Genomic DNA, 15,874 nt, shown 5'->3' on the forward strand with positions numbered 1-15,874 from the left:
CGCCGCCTCGGCTCGCCGGAGTTCGCGAGGTATAGGCCTCCCCCGCTCCTCCTCTGCCCCGATCTGGAGCCACCGTGCCCTACTGATCATTTCCCCCCTTGTCTCCCTCTCTGTAGCTGCCGGAAACGGCCGGAGTCACTGCCTCCCGAAGCTCCTCCGCCGCAGCTCCTCGTGGCCGGCGAACCAGGCACCCCCGTCGACCAAGTCCACCACCCACCGACGTGCGGCAGCCCCCTGAAGCCATCCCCGCACTCGCCGGAGCTCGTCGTGGCCTGCATCGTCGTCGGTGAGCACCGCGACCCCCTATCCACGGGTTAGTGATGACAGGCGGGCCCCGCCTGTCATCCTCTCCCTCATTCCCGCGCCCCTCTCTTTCTCCGTCCCGCGGGCCCCGGACGTCAGGTTTGAAATGGGCGGGCGCGCGCGCGCTGTGTGCTGGCTCGGCTGGGTCGGTCCGCTGGCTGGGCCTGCTGCCCCGCAGCTGTTCTGGCCCGGCAGGCACAGTGCCCTTTTTTCTTTTTCTTTTCTGTGGCTTTTCCAAAAATTCCACAGAATTAATTATTTAACCAAATGCAATAATTCCAACTCCTAAATTCTTGTAATAATCCCACCTATTTATGGTGCAACTTTCATTCAAATCCAACAACCTTTTCTTCACTGTAAATATTTAAATGTGATTTTAAGCATTTAAATAAACCTTTGAAAACCCATTTCTCCTATTCTGCTACTCCAAATCCAAAACTAGGAATTTTCCCCTTCTTAGTTTTCAACCTAGCATTTAATAAAAATGAGTTGACATTTTTCTGAGCACTTTGGTTTTTCTGTTTTATTATTGCCTTATTTTCTCATTATTATTTTGCGACGATAGATTGCGTTGCTGACGAAGGAGTTGGACCAGAAGACTTTGAAGACCCCGAAGACTTCGTTGAGCCAGGCAAGCAGCCCTTTGACCATGCCTATGAAACCCTTTTTATGCATTTCATATGGCACTTTAATATTGTTGCATCGGAATCATGATGAGATGGTAGCCACTTTGGTTGGTTGCCTCCATTTCCTCCTTGTTGATACTTGCATTGTGCATGACCCTACCTTCTTATGAGGGTTATGCCGGTGGGAGTAGATAGGATGCTAAAGTAGTTGCTACGCAAAAAGGGATGGGAATGTGCATGGTGATGGAGACAAGGTATTTTCAAAGACTTTTCAAAACCCCGTCGGGTGCCACTTATGCCCGAGGGAGATAATGAGATGGGTAACCACTTGATGAGGAAGTGGTATACCGAGGCAAGTGTGTGTGTTGTTTTCAAAAGCGGATTAGATTTAAGATTTGTCGACTGTCCCAACCTTACATGCGCAACCACACTACCCTTGTGTGGGAAAGGGCATTATTGATTACCTAGGCCGATACTAGCTTGGAGCCTGCATTACTAGTGACGGGAGAGTTGTTGGCGCGCTCTCTCGGGACGGGGCCGTGCCAGGTAGGGCGGCCAAGAACATTTTTATGGGGCACCGGACACACCGTTGGTACCCCGTGCCAGTGGTATGTGATGAATATGGGAGCGAGGCTCCACCATTTTTAAAGTTGTGAAATGTTGGGCGTAGGGGTTACTACCAATCGAGTGGACTCCATGTTAGTGTCGTCTAGGGAAAGATAGTGATCGGGTGCTTACCCCGGGTACTTGAGGTACCGCGGGTCGTGGATGACACAGAAGCTCCCCGGATCTTGTGGGTAAAGTGTGCAACCTCCGCAGAGTGTAAAACTATTAAAATAGCCGTGTCCACGGTCAAGGGCAGTTGGGCGGTGCTGCTTAAACTATGTCCACATGGTTGCAAACCAGTGTGTGTGTTTGGATAAGTGGGAAGAGCTACTTGGGTCAAGTCGAGGGACTTCACATGACTGAGTTGGGTTGATGCCCACTCTATTTATGTTGATATCTGTAACCTGCCCTCATGGTTACTTGAATTCTCCTTTTGCATGTCTTGCAAGTTGTTGAACATGTCATTTCACTCAAAACTAGCTTTCCGCAAAGATTTACCTATATCATGCATTGTTGTACCTCGAACCAAAACATGGGTTGCTTGCGAGTACATTCAAAGTACTCATTGGCTTGCCACTGGTTATTTAATTGGCCAACCATGGAAGAACAGGAGTTCGAAGAAGAGTTCTTTGAAGACGAACATGCGAACTAGGACGTTTCCCAGTTAGAATGCCTATAGGGTTAAGGTAGATGGCATGGGTTCTACTTATCGACGAAGATTTCTGCTGCTTAAGTTTATTTGGTATTCAGCCCTTGTGGCTTTATCTATGTAAGACTTGACCAAAATGGTCATAATTTGTGTAAGACGATATGTATGGATGTAAGACTCTTGTTATTCAGCCTCTGTGTGTTCAGTGAGCATTGATCTCTGGGATCACTGTACATGTGCACTCGGTGATCACGACTTATGAGTCGGGCTCCCCACACCTTCATTATAGACGAAGTTCTCACTGGATGAGCCTACCGCTTTCGTAATGCATCAGATAATCGCCTAGAGCCGAATCCATGGAACACTGCTCGGCTCCGAAGATTCTACGCATAAGTTCGGCTATACTTCTTTTTCATTCCTTTTTCTCCTCTTCAATTTTTTTCTCTTTTTTATACGATTCCCAGGATGTGTTCGGATAAGCTGAACACCTGCGGGGTACACATCCTTAAATGTATATATCCCACCATCACTGGGGGCTTCTTTAATCGAAGCTTATTATTGTTCCGAGCTTGGAGCTCATAATATAAGTGTCGTTTGCAGTTATACATCCTTTTTTACCATTATATGCACCTCTTTGACTTATGTTTTTGCCAAGCTGGGTTGCCTTGCTCCTGTGTTTATGCGCTACGTTCCTGATTGTTCGGCTAGGGCGTAAAGGGAGCACCTCTGCGATTGTTACAACCGGGTCCTCTGGACATGTACCCCAGACGGTTGAAGCCGAAAGCTAGCGTTGTTAGGAGAATAAGTGGTTGGCGATCAAGCGATATATTGTTACATTATGGTAACCTCTCTAACACTGTGGGACTCCTTTTCTCCCGTCTTGCGGACCAACACCGTGGCACACATAATTATAGCATGCCAACCCAAGGAAAGGAACCCTCAACGAAACTATTTTCCTTGGAAGATGTTTCTTACATATGTAATATAACATACATTTGGAACTAAACTTTTTGTCCATTTAAGCACAATAACTGGGTTGCTTGGTTTCCGGACATAATTAATGCTTCTTTCATTTTGAACAGTATCCAGAAACTCTCCACCATTTTTCTAGGTTTGGAGGGTTAAGCAAAAGGCCTACGATGACAAAATCTTTACATGTTTGGATAAAGGTACAAGTTGATTAATACAAAACCTATTCCTTATCTACTCCATCTATAAGACTGCCTAAACTATAGTCCTCCTGCGAATACTTTGCAGCTGCCATTACTTGGTCATGCACCAAATTCACTGGAATTTCTTTCCCGTCCGGTCCCTGTGGTCCCACTCGGGCCATGTAATTTGGATCCAGCTTGGTGAAGCACGTTTTCACCATGGCCCAGGCTTCTCGTCTGCCTTCACGACAGGCAGATGTCTTCCATAGCTCAAACCGGCCAGGCACCTTTGAACAAGTTTGCCAAGTCCTCCATACTTTCTAGAGGGGTATCAGAGGGCCATAATGCCTTCACCATCCTCTTCATGGCTTTCCGGGCCCGAGCATGTACCACAGACAGTTCCTTCAGCACGTCGCCTTGAAATCCAGATACTTCCTCTTCCGGCCGGCCAGTTAACAGACCTGCAGCAACAGAGTTGTCACATTCCGAATTATGGACTAAACATGAGCACCTTGGGTGGTTCTAAGTAAGCGAGGAAGACATACCAAACATGCCGGCTTCCAGCTTCTCATTTTCCTTCTGAGCGGCCGATAAGCAAGCCTTTAAGCTCTCTATCTCTTCGGATTGTTTGTCCTTTTCCCCCTCGTGTTCATTCTTTCCGGATGCACTCGTTGCAGCCTTTTTCATTTCTGCCAATTCGGCGGTGACAGCATTCAGCTGTGTCTAATTCACTTCTAGCTCCTGGGATAGCGCATAATTTTTCTCTTTGCAAACCAAAGCCATATGCCACCCACCGCCCTCCAAACTATCCCCATCACTTGGCCCTTCGCGGTCTGGGGGCTTGACATGGTTGGACCCCTTAAAGGCGGAACCCACAAGCAAAAATACTTACTGGTCATGGTGGATAAGTTCACCAAATGGATAGAAGCCAAGCCTGTTAAGACGGCCGAATCCGGACCGGTGATAGACTTTATATCCGGGGTTGTACACCGTTACGGCGTGCCCCACAGCATCATCACTGATAACGGCACGAACTTTACGACCGACGAGGTAAAACTCTGGTGCAAAAACATGGGCATCAAGCTCGATTATGCTTCCGTCTATCACCCACAAACTAACTGCCAGGTCGAACGTGCAAATGGTCTTATCATGAGCTGCATCAAACCCAAATTAGTGCGGTCCCTCAAGGAATCTAACACGCACTGGGTAGAGGAGCTCGACTCCATACTCTGGGGGCTGCGGACCACACCGAATCGCACCACCGGATACACACCATTCTTTATGGTGTACGGCGCAGAGGCAGTTTTGCCTTGCGACATAATTCATGACTCACCTCGAGTGCGCATGTACGAAGAAAGAGAAGCCGAGCTCGATCGGCAGGACAGTTTGGACGCATTGGAGGAGGAGCATGACGTGGCAAAAGCCCGTTCCGCATTCTATCAACAGCAGGATCGAAGTTACCAAAGCAGAGAAGTACGGGCCAAAAAATACAACGTTGGCGAACTAGTTCTATGCCTGTTGGACAAGAAAAAGGACAAATTCAAGCCCAAGTGGGAGGGTCCCTTCATAATTGACCAAGTCCTGACAGGTGGAGCGTACCGCCTGCGAGATGCATTGGATAACCGACTCGAGCCGAACCCATGGAACGCAGCCCGTCTCCGAAGATTCTATGCCTAGCGCTAGACCCTGTGTTCGTCTCCTTCCTCTGTCCATTTTTTATATACTGTCTGTCTTACATTTCTCTCCTTCTCCCCTTCCTTTCTCTTATAGCCTTTAAAGGCTCATCAAATGATGTGCTATTCGCACTCATTAAACCTGGGGGCTTCTTTTAACAGAAGCTTATTTATACGGGCTTCATGCCCAACACATGTGTTACACTTCCGCATGTTCCTTTTATTTCACCATTATATGCATCGATATGACTTAAGTTTTGGCCAAGCTGGGTTGCCTGGATCCTGTGCTTACCCCTTCGTTCCTGACTATTCGGCTAGGCGGTAAAGGGAGCACCTTTGCGATTGTTACTGCCGGATCATCCGGATGTGTACCTCAGACTGGGTGAAGCCGAAAGCTAGCGTTCTTAAGGGAATATTCGGTCGGTGACCTAAAAGATGATCTTTTCACTTATTTATTTATGCGCCCCCAGATGCTTTTTCCCGCGTCTTTTTCACAGAATGGGCATGCACTGTAGGGCATGCCTCCCAGGGAAAGGAACCCCTAACGGAACTATTCTCCCTGGAAGATGTTTCTTACTAACCATGTAATACAACATAACTAGTCGGGCACTTGTCTGTTCACGCACTAATGACCCCTACGCCTGGTCTCCATGCATTCCCCGGTTCTTATATAACCGCATGGGAATTCGGACACACTCCGGACCGTCAGGTCCCGAGGCTGAAGCGAAAAGGTCAGCCATGACAAACGATCTACAATCCGGCTAGAAGGCATTATAAATGTCAATTAAATTACATAGTCATTCTGACTGATTGTATTCCTCTTCAATATATCTAGCAGGCTGTCTAATTTACAGTCCTGCTGGGAATACTTTGCGGCCAATTCTACTTGGCCGTATACTAAGCTTACAGGGATCTCCTTCCCATCAGGCCCCACAGGACCGACCTCGGCCATGTGGTTGAGGTTAGCCTTTGTGTACCGCGTCTTCACCATGGCCCAGGCCTCCCTAGCGCCTTGACGGCAGGCCGATATCTTCCACAATCGGAAGCGCCGCCGTTCTCCCTTTAGCTTCTCTGCAAGCTCTCCAAGACCTTCGGGCATGGAGATGGATGGCCACAAGGCCTGTGCGACGCCTTGCATCGCCTGCCGAACTCGCTCGAGCAGTTGCGAGAGCTTGGGAAGAAGGTCACCCATAGAACCGGGCATCTCCTCTGCAGGACGACCTGTTAGCACACCTATAGACATTACTCTGTTAGTCGACTTCCCCGCCGAACTTTTCGTCAAAGGTTCGTTCAAGCACTTACTAAATATGCCGCGCCGAAGCCGCTAATTCTCCTTCACGGAGTCTAACAGCTGGGCACGGACATCTTTCAGGTCGAGGCCCAGCTTGGTGTTGGCATCTTGGAGATCGTTCTTCTCCCACCTCACCTTTGTCAGCACCTTCTCACCAGCCTTCAGCTGGCGTAGGAGATGTTGCCTTTCCGGATTCAATCCGGCGCCATCTGCAATTTCATTTGTCAGATTCGCACCCATGATGTGCTTCGCAAAATACTTATCTTTCGAAGTGTATATTACTAGAGGGGGTCTCCTTGGGCTCCCCTGCCGCGGCTAGTGCGGCCTCAAGTTGGGATTTGCACTCTTCCAGCTCCTGGGACAGTAGGGAATTCTTTTCTGTAAGAACCTACATAACAAATGATCCTTAAATCAGTTATTCTAACTATTTTAAGTCCCGGGGGCTACTGGTATATATATAATTACCAAAATTTTCTTACCCGTATGTCTTCTACATATTGCTCCGTGGCTCTGGCTAGACAATTTTGAGCGGCACGGAGGTACGCATCTCCCGAATTGAAGGCATCTAATTCCTCTTGGGAGAAACAGGCGTCGCGAAGAATTGTCCGGCGACGCCTGTGGTTCATGACACTCTCCACCTCAGAGTTGGTGGCAGACAACCTGTCCACATCCTCCGTCGGAGGAGCGTCCGGTGCGCGCCTTGTGTTCGCCTCCGCCTCCGGACTAGGCTTTGGAGCCTGGCTGGTGGAGGCGCGATTGGCAGCCTCTCCGGATATAGTCCGGCAAGGTCTCTTTGTCCTGAAGAGAGAACGAGTGTTAATATGCCTTGAAGGTATAATACCTGGGATAAAGGGGTATGCCATACCTTTGCGCTGACGCCTCGGTCCGGACTGCACCTCTTTTCTGCCCACGGGGCCCTGCGGCCCCTCGTTGGCTTGTCGCCGCAGGTTCGGCCTCCCGTCTCAAAAACCTCCCCTGCAAAGCTCGATTGTAATCAGGAAACTGAAAACACGAAAGGGCGGATCCATATTCAGGGTGCTGGGACTTCGATCTCAGTTACCTGGGAGGCCGGGATTAGCCCTGGGTAATCGGCCGTAATGGCCACCAAGGCATTCTCCTTGCTCAATTGATGGAACACTCCATCAATCAGCTCCACAGATAAGTCCGGATCCTCTTGAGAGGCCGGGTCGAGGGACCGTCCTGGGTCCTCGGGTTGTGGAGGAGGGCTGTTTATTTCTTTAACAACCTGGCGCAGTTCCTGCATTGAAGTCGTTAGACTGAATATTTAACAAAGGGAATATAAAACAGTTGGGCAAGTAAATGTGACCACTTACCCAGCTTGGGGGATTGTACATAGAAAATCCACCCTGTGGGTTGATGCGGAGAAATTCCTCCTCTTCTCCCTTGTACAAAGCGGACAAGGTCTTTGTTAAAGCCGCAGCCGAATCCGGTCCCTTACGGCCGTAACGGGTGGCGTCATCCTCCCCGTTGAAGTCCCACATGGGGTGGCCTCTATACTGTAGCGGCTACACCCCTCGCATGATGCATGCGGCCATGACCCCGATTATGGTCAGTCCAGAATGAGCTAACAATCTTATCCGGCCCATCAGGTAAAGGACGTCCTTGTCACTTTCCCTGTGAGGGCTCCATGGATGCCAACTTAGGCGTTTCTTTATTGGAGCACTGTCGAACTCAGGGAGGCCGATCCGTACAGGATCCAGTAGCGGGACGTCCTCTATGTAAAACCATTCCGAAGGCCAGTCCTCGGACGCCTTCTTTGGGGTTCCGGATAGATATCTGGTCCCGGCGATGCACCACACTTCGGCTCCGCCCATTTGTTATATTGACCCCTTCCGAGAACGGGGCACAAGGCAGAATAGCTCTTTCCACAGCCCGAAATGAGCCTCAACACCCAAAAACAGCTCGCAGAGGGCTACGAAGCCCGCGATATGCAATACGGAGGCAGACGTGAGATTGTGTAGCTGGAGGCCATAGAACTCCAGGAGCCCCCGAAGAAACGGATGGATTGGAAATCCGAGCCCTCTTATTAAATAAGGGACAAGGCATACCCGCTCTCCTTTGGAGGGATTAGGGGCACTCTCCGCTTGCTCTCCGCCATTATAGATGGCAAGACCGGCTCGAACCAGGACCATATAGGCCGGGGGGAGAAATCCCTTGGTCTGGAGCGTCACTAGCTCGCTATGCAGGATGGAGCACCTCTCCCAATATCCAGGCTGAGGGCTGGAAGGGCGGAACGAGGAGTTGCGATGGCTGGCCATGGTGGAATGGACCTTTGTCGGATGCGCTCTGATGAACACTCGCGAAGGGGAGAAGGTGTGGTTTGGATCTAAATCCTCGTCCCCTTAAATGGGCGGCTCATTTACGTGGCTAGGGGTGTGGATGTAAAAACACTCAGACTTTTCATATTCGTTTGAAATGTGGGAGACGGCCATTATTGGGCGTAGAATCCAAGGAGCGCAACATTTACAAGAAACCGGACTTTATTCAACAGGTACACGGAATTTGGAGGAGAACCCACCTTGCAATGCCGAAGACAATCTGCGCGCCGGACTCATCGTCATTGAAGCCTGATTCAGGGGCTACTGAGGGAGTCCTGGATTAGGGGGTGTCCAGACGACCGGACTATACCTTCAGCCGGACTCCTGGACTATGAAGATACAAGATTGAAGACTTCGTCCCGTGTCCGGAAGGGACTTTCCTTGGTGTGGAAGGCAAGCTTGGCGATACGGATATGTAGATCTCCTACCATTGTAACCGACTTTGTGTAACCCTAACCCTCTCGGTGTCTATATAAACCAGAGGGTTTTAGTCCGTAGGACAACATTCAAAACAACAATCATACCATAGGCTAGCTTCTAGGGTTTAGCCTTTCCGATCTCGTGGTAGATCTACTCTTGTACTACCCATATCATCAATATTAATCAAGCAGGACGTAGGGTTTTACCTCCATCAAGAGGGCCCGAACCTGGGTAAAACTTCGTGTCTCATGCCTCCTGTTACCATCCGGCCTAGACGCACAGTTCGGGACCCCCTACCCGAGATCCGCCGGTTTTGACACCGACAGCCACCCTTGGGGAGGTACGGTTCGCCGAGCGCCGATCCTATTAAAATCCGGGTCAATATAATGGATAAAAATGCAGATAGGGATTTCCATTTAAGAGCCCTCCGAATACTTACGACACAGAAGGGATAGAGGCAGGGGTAGTCGGTGGTTATAGCCACTTCCGAGCTGTCAAGGCCCGCTTGATAAAATACCCCATCATCGAACTCTACCTATATGTACAGATCCTCGCAAAAGCTAGGATCTCTATCGCGATTATGATCCTCTAGCTATGGAGTGGGATAGTGAACGTCCTCGGTCATTTTCCTCCACGACTGTTTATGGCACCAAAGGGAAAAATTGATTTGTATCTATGGCAGCAATAAAATAACACAGACGGTCGAAATCTTACCCATTCAATGGGGTTGTACATGGAATAGCCTTCCCGGCAGTTTAAGTGGAGGAACTCTTCTTTCTCGCCCTTATACAGATCGGCCAAAATGGTGGCCAGTTCGGCTAGGGTATCCGCACCCTTTCGTCTATAATGGGACGCGTCATCTTCTCCATTGTAACACCATAAGGGAGTTACTCTGCATTGGAGAGGCTGGACACACCTCTTTATTGCAATAGCCATGACCTGAACTATCGAGAGCTCGGTATGGGCTAGCAGCCTGACCTTGCTAACCAACCTCTTTATTTCCGCGCTGTCCTCTTCCTTGGGACTTCGGGGACGCCAGTTAAGGCGCTTCTTTAAAGGAGCACTAGAAAATTCAGGAAGGCCGCGTCGAACTGGGTCCGACAGTGGGACGTCATCCATGTAGAACCACTCCGAAGACCACTGTGGGCATACCTCTTTGGGAGTCCCTATGGGATATCCGGATCTGGCTATACGCCATACTTTGGCACCGCCCACTTCAAAGATAGAACCTCCTCGATGGCGGGGGACGAGGCAAAAGAACTTCCTCCATAGTTCAAAATGGGGCTCGATGCCTAAGAACAGTTCGCAGAGGGCAATGAAGCCTGAGATGTGCAGGATTAAACCTGGAGTGACGTTATGCAGCTGCGTGCCATAAAATTCCAATAGCCCCCTGAGGAAGGGATGGATTGGAAATCCTAGGCCCCGCAACAGGAATGGGACGAAGCACACCCTTTCCTCCTTATTGGGTTGGGAAGCTCTCAGCCATCACATCGTTGCCGATTGAGGCCAATCCCGCTCGAACAGGGACTAGATTTGCGAGGGGGAGCTAACCCTACATCTAGAGTCGGCTCAGCTAAAGATGAGGAATGGAGCAACTCTGCAAATGACCCTCTTGAGGGCCATGGGGGCACGAAGAGGAGCCTGGGGCACTGGCCATGTTGGAAGGCTTTGTTCATGGCTAAACTTGGTAGTTTTGCTTTTACGCTATGTGGGGTGGCATTCAGGGATCAACATCTCCTTATATAGATGCCATCCGAGCGTGGTGAGGGGCTTATTTGCAAAAAAAGCATGGACCGTTCGTATTCACCCGACGCATGGAAATCAAAGCGACAACAGGGAGGTACCATAAAAGATAGAAATATCGAGGTCACGGCCAGACTGACATTGATCCGAAGTATAATGAAGAACCCGCCTTGCAAAAGCCAAAGACATAAGCTGGATGCTACTACCTCTTGAGTTTGCGTTGGTTTTCCCTTGAAGAGGAAACGGTGATGCAGCAAAGCAGCGCAAGTATTTCCCTCATTTTTTGAGAACCAAGGTATCAATCCAGTAGGAGACCACGCGCAAGTCACCTCGTACCTACACAAACAAATAAGAGCCTCGCAACCAACACGATAAAGGGGTTTTCAATCCCATCACGGCCACTTGCAAGAGTGAGATCTGATAGAGATGATAATAATAAGATAAATATTTTTGGTATTTTTATGATATAGATTGAAAGTAAAGCTTGCAAAACAAAATAGATTGGAAACTTGTATGATGGAAAATAGACCCGGGGGCCTGTGACGCCCCCGATTCAATCGTACACTAATCATACACGCAAACGTGTACAATCAAGATCAGGGACTCACGAGAAGATATCACAACACAACTCTACAAATAAAATAAGTCATACAAGCATCATATTACAAGCCAGGGGCCTCGAGGGCTCGAATACAAGAGCTCGATCAAAGACGAGTCAGCGGAAACAACAATATCTGAGTACAAACATAAGTAAACAAGTTTACCTTAAGAAGGCTAGCACAAACTGGATACAGACCGAAAGTGGCGCAGGCCTCCTGCCTGGGATCCTCCTATACTACTCCTGGTCGTCGTCAGCGGGCTGCACGTAGTAGTAGGCACCTCCAATGTAGTAGGAGTCATCGTCGACGGTGGCGTCTGGCTCCTGGGCCCCAACATCTGGTCGCAACAAATGAGTACAGGAAGGGGGAAAAGGGCGAACATAGCAACCGTGAGTACTCATTCAAAGTACTCGGAAGCAAGGAGCCACACAACATATGTATGCATTGGTATCAAATGGAAAAGAGGTATCATATGTGGACTAAACTGCAGAATGCCGGAATAAGAGGGGGTTAGCTAGTGCTATCGAAGGCTACGCTTCTGGTCACCTCCATCTTACAACATGTAGAAGAGAGTAGATGGTAAGTTCACCAAGTAGCATCGTGTAGCATAATCCTACCCGGCGATCCTCCCCTCGTCGCCCTGTGAGAGAGTGATCACCGGTTGTATCTGGCACTTGGAAGGGTGCGTTTTATTAAGTATCCAGTTTTAGTTGTCATAAGGTCAAGGTACGACTCCAAGTCATCCTGTCACCGAAGATCACGACTATTCGAATAGATTAACTTCCCTGCAGGGGTGCACCACATTTCCCAACACGCTCGTTCCCCTTTGTCCGGACACACTTTCCTGGGTCATGCCCGGCCTTGGAAGATCAACACATCGCAGCCCTACCTAGGCACAACGGAGAGGTCAGCACGCCGGTCTAAATCCTACGCCGGTCTAAATCCCATCGCCCATTGCACACCTGCACGTTGCGAATGCGGCCGTGAATAGACCTAGCCTCCCTTATACAAGAGCAGGCGTTCCATTCCAATCCGGCGCACGCCGCTCAGTCACTGACGTCAAGAAGGTTGGCGTCGAGTGCCCATAAATGTTCCCGCGTAGTTGGTTAGTGCGTATAGGCCAGTAGCTAGACTCAGATCAAATACCTAGATCTTGTTAAGCGTGTTATTTTGAAGTAACCGTGAACGCCGACCAGGACCAGGCCCACCTCTCACCTAGGTGGTCTCCGCCTTCCCTGTCGCTCCACCTCAAAGGAATAGTCGGGGCCGTCGGGAACCTAGGCCCACCACTACCTGGGTGGAACCACCTGCCCCTCCAGCCCCCAACATCGGAATCACTTGCAACAACTCAAGGAGCTGACCCGACTTTAGTCATAACATGTATAGTATGTATATATGGATGTATTTACCCGTGATCACCTCCCAAGTGATCACGACCCGATAGTATAGCATGGCAGAATGACAAGAATATAGGGCCACTGATGATAATCTAGCATCCTATACTAAGCATTTAGGATTGCAGGTAAGGTATCAACAATTGTAGCAACAATGACAGGCTATGCATCAGAATAGGATTAGCGGAAAGCAGTAATATGCTACACTACTCTAATGCAAGCAGTATAGAGGAGAGTAGGCGATATCTCATGATCAAGGGGGGCGGCTTGCCTGGTTGTACTAGGTAGCAGCGGCATCGGTCTCGGTGTCTAGCAAGAGGAGAGGGGAAGAAACAATAAATATTAAGCAAACAGATGCATAGTGATGCATGACATGACAAGTATTGGTGCTAGGAGTGCCCTTACGCGGTATGAGGTGGTACCGGTGAAGGGGGGAAACATCCGGGAAAATATCCCTGGTGTTTCGCATTTTCGGACAGATGAATCGAAGGGGGAAAGTTGCATGGTCTCTATGCTAGGGATGCGTGGTGAACGAACGAGCTGCGTATCCGGATTCGTCTCGTCGTTCTGAGCAACTTCCATGTACAAAGTTTTTCCATCCGAGCTACGGTTTATTTTATATTGATTTTAAAAGATTTAAATCAATTTTAGCATTTATTTAATTAATTTAATTCAACATTATCTAGAACAGTGTATGCTAACGTCAGCATGACGTCAGCAGTCAACAGAGGAGTTGACTGGTCAACTGACGTGTGGGTCCCGTTTGTCATTGACTGTTTAATCTAATTAGGGTTTAATTAAACTAACTAGTTAATTGGATTAATTAAACAAGATTAATTAACTTAATTAATTCATTAATTTAATTATTAATCATTTATTTATTTATATATTTATTTATTAATTCTTTTTTTCATTTTCATTCTCAGGGGGTGGGCCCCGTTTGTCATTGGCCCAGAGGCCAAACAAGCGCGGTGCACTGGGCTTGGGTTAACGGGGTTGGAGCGGAGCCACAGGGCTCGCGGGTGCGAGCACCAGCGGCGATCTGAGCAGGGCTGGGGCAAGGGGGTCTGCCCAGGCGGACGCGGCGGCGTGGCGCGGTCGCAGCAGAGGGCGAGGGGACGCGCCCAGGCGCTAGCGTGGGCGCGTGCCCGAGGCCAACCGTGGGGGGGGCACGACAAGGCCGGAGTGGTACAACGCGAAGGAGGCGGTGGTGCTGCGGGACCGCCCGGCGAAGCAGCGGCGGAACGACGCGGAGCGAGCATAGGCGAAGCGGGTGGGGAGCAGCGCGGCGCGCGGGCGGCCGTTGCTGGACGCGGGGAGCAAGGGGCGGCAGCAAGGGCGCGGCAGCGGTCGCGCACGCGGTGGCGAACGACGGCGGCCTGAGGCAGCAGCAACAGCCACACAGCAGCAGCAGGAGGAGGAGGCCAGGGGCGATGGTGTGCGTGCATGGGGGTGGCGCATCGAGGGAGGCGCGGACGGCGCCGAGACAGGGGAGGACGAGGCCTCGCCGCGGGAGCATAGGGTCAAGGTAGTGGGGCGCGGGCATGAGACGATGACGACGGCGACGTGGTGCCGAGGTGCAGCGGCGCGGCAGCTCCGGCGAGGTGCTGAGGAGGACGACGAGGTGGCCGTGGCGGTGGCGTTTCGGGCGGCGACGGCGGAACGATCCAGAGGCGGGGGGGCATCGCGACGAGGTGGGCTTCGGGGAGGAGGATGAGACGTGCGGCAAGGTGCGGCACTGGGGTGGGCGCCGGAGTCCGGGCGCGGGGCGGCGCGCGCTGGTCCGTGGCGGCGGTCTCCTACCGATCCAATCGGGAGAGAGAGGGGAGGGAGATATTTCGGGGGAGGAGTGGGGTGTGTCGGTGAGTAGTGCGGGAGTGGGGGAGGATATGGGGTGCGGGGTGGGCCAGCCTGGTGGGGTGGCCGACGAGGCTGGCTGGGTCAAGGCCCAGTGGGGGGTTTCTTTTCTCTTTTTCTTCTGTTTGTTTGTTTCTTTCTATTTTGTAATTTGTTTTCCTTTTTTATGTTATTTTCTATTTTAAATCATTTTTGTAGTTTATAAAAATGTGTTCAATACACCATAATTACATATGCAAAATATGGCACCTCCGGAACATTTTTGTTTTCAATTTTGAAAAACTTTTATTGTTGACATTAATTTGAATTTGAATTTTTAAATGGTTTCGATCCAACGCGAAATTATCAACAGTAACCGTGGTGATGTGGCACCATTAGCGTGGGATTACTGTAGCTTAATTACCCTAGCGTTACAAAACTCCTCCACTACAAGAAATCTCATCCCGAGATTTAGGAGGTAGATGGAAATAGTGCGGGGTATTCATCACACAGGGGGTCCTCGCGCTCCCAAGTGGCTTCATCTTCAGAGGGATGTGACCACTGGACCTTGAGGAATTAGATCGCCTTCTGACGTGTGTGGCGTTCAGCTTGGTCGAGAATGCGTATCGGATGAACTTTATAGGAGAGGTCCTGCTTGCAATTCGAGCACTTCATGATCCACTGCTCGGATTGGATCCTTGAAGCAACGGCGGAGCTGTGACATGTGGAACACATCATGAACCTGAGAAAGGTTCGGTGGAAGCTCCAGTTGATAAGCCACTTTTCCACGCCTTTCGAGAATAGTGAAGGGACCGATATAGCGCGGAGCTAGCTTGCCCTTGATCCTAAAGCGGTGAGCATTCTTCATTGGTGTAACTTGAAGATAAGCCTTTTTGCCAGGTTGATAGACCATGTCTTTGTGATGACGGTCATACTGACTTTTCTAACATGATTGAGCAGTCTTGAGATTCTCGCAAATAATGCGGACTTGTTCTTCGGCCTGTTGGATAATATCTGGAGCGAAGAGTGGGCGTTCCCCAGTTTCTGACCAGTTCAGAGGGGTTCGACACTTTCGTCCATATAACACTTCGAAGGGGGACATCTTCAAACTAGCTTGATAGCTATTATTATAAGAGAACTCGGCATATGGAAGAGATTCCTCCCATTTCTTGCCAAAGGAAATTACACAAGCTCGAAGCATGTCTTCGAGAACTTGGTTGACATGTTCAACCTTCCCTTGCGAC

The sequence above is a fragment of the Triticum urartu genome, chromosome 7, assembly GCF_003073215.2.
Source record: "Triticum urartu cultivar G1812 chromosome 7, Tu2.1, whole genome shotgun sequence".
Classification (NCBI taxonomy): domain Eukaryota; kingdom Viridiplantae; phylum Streptophyta; class Magnoliopsida; order Poales; family Poaceae; genus Triticum; species Triticum urartu.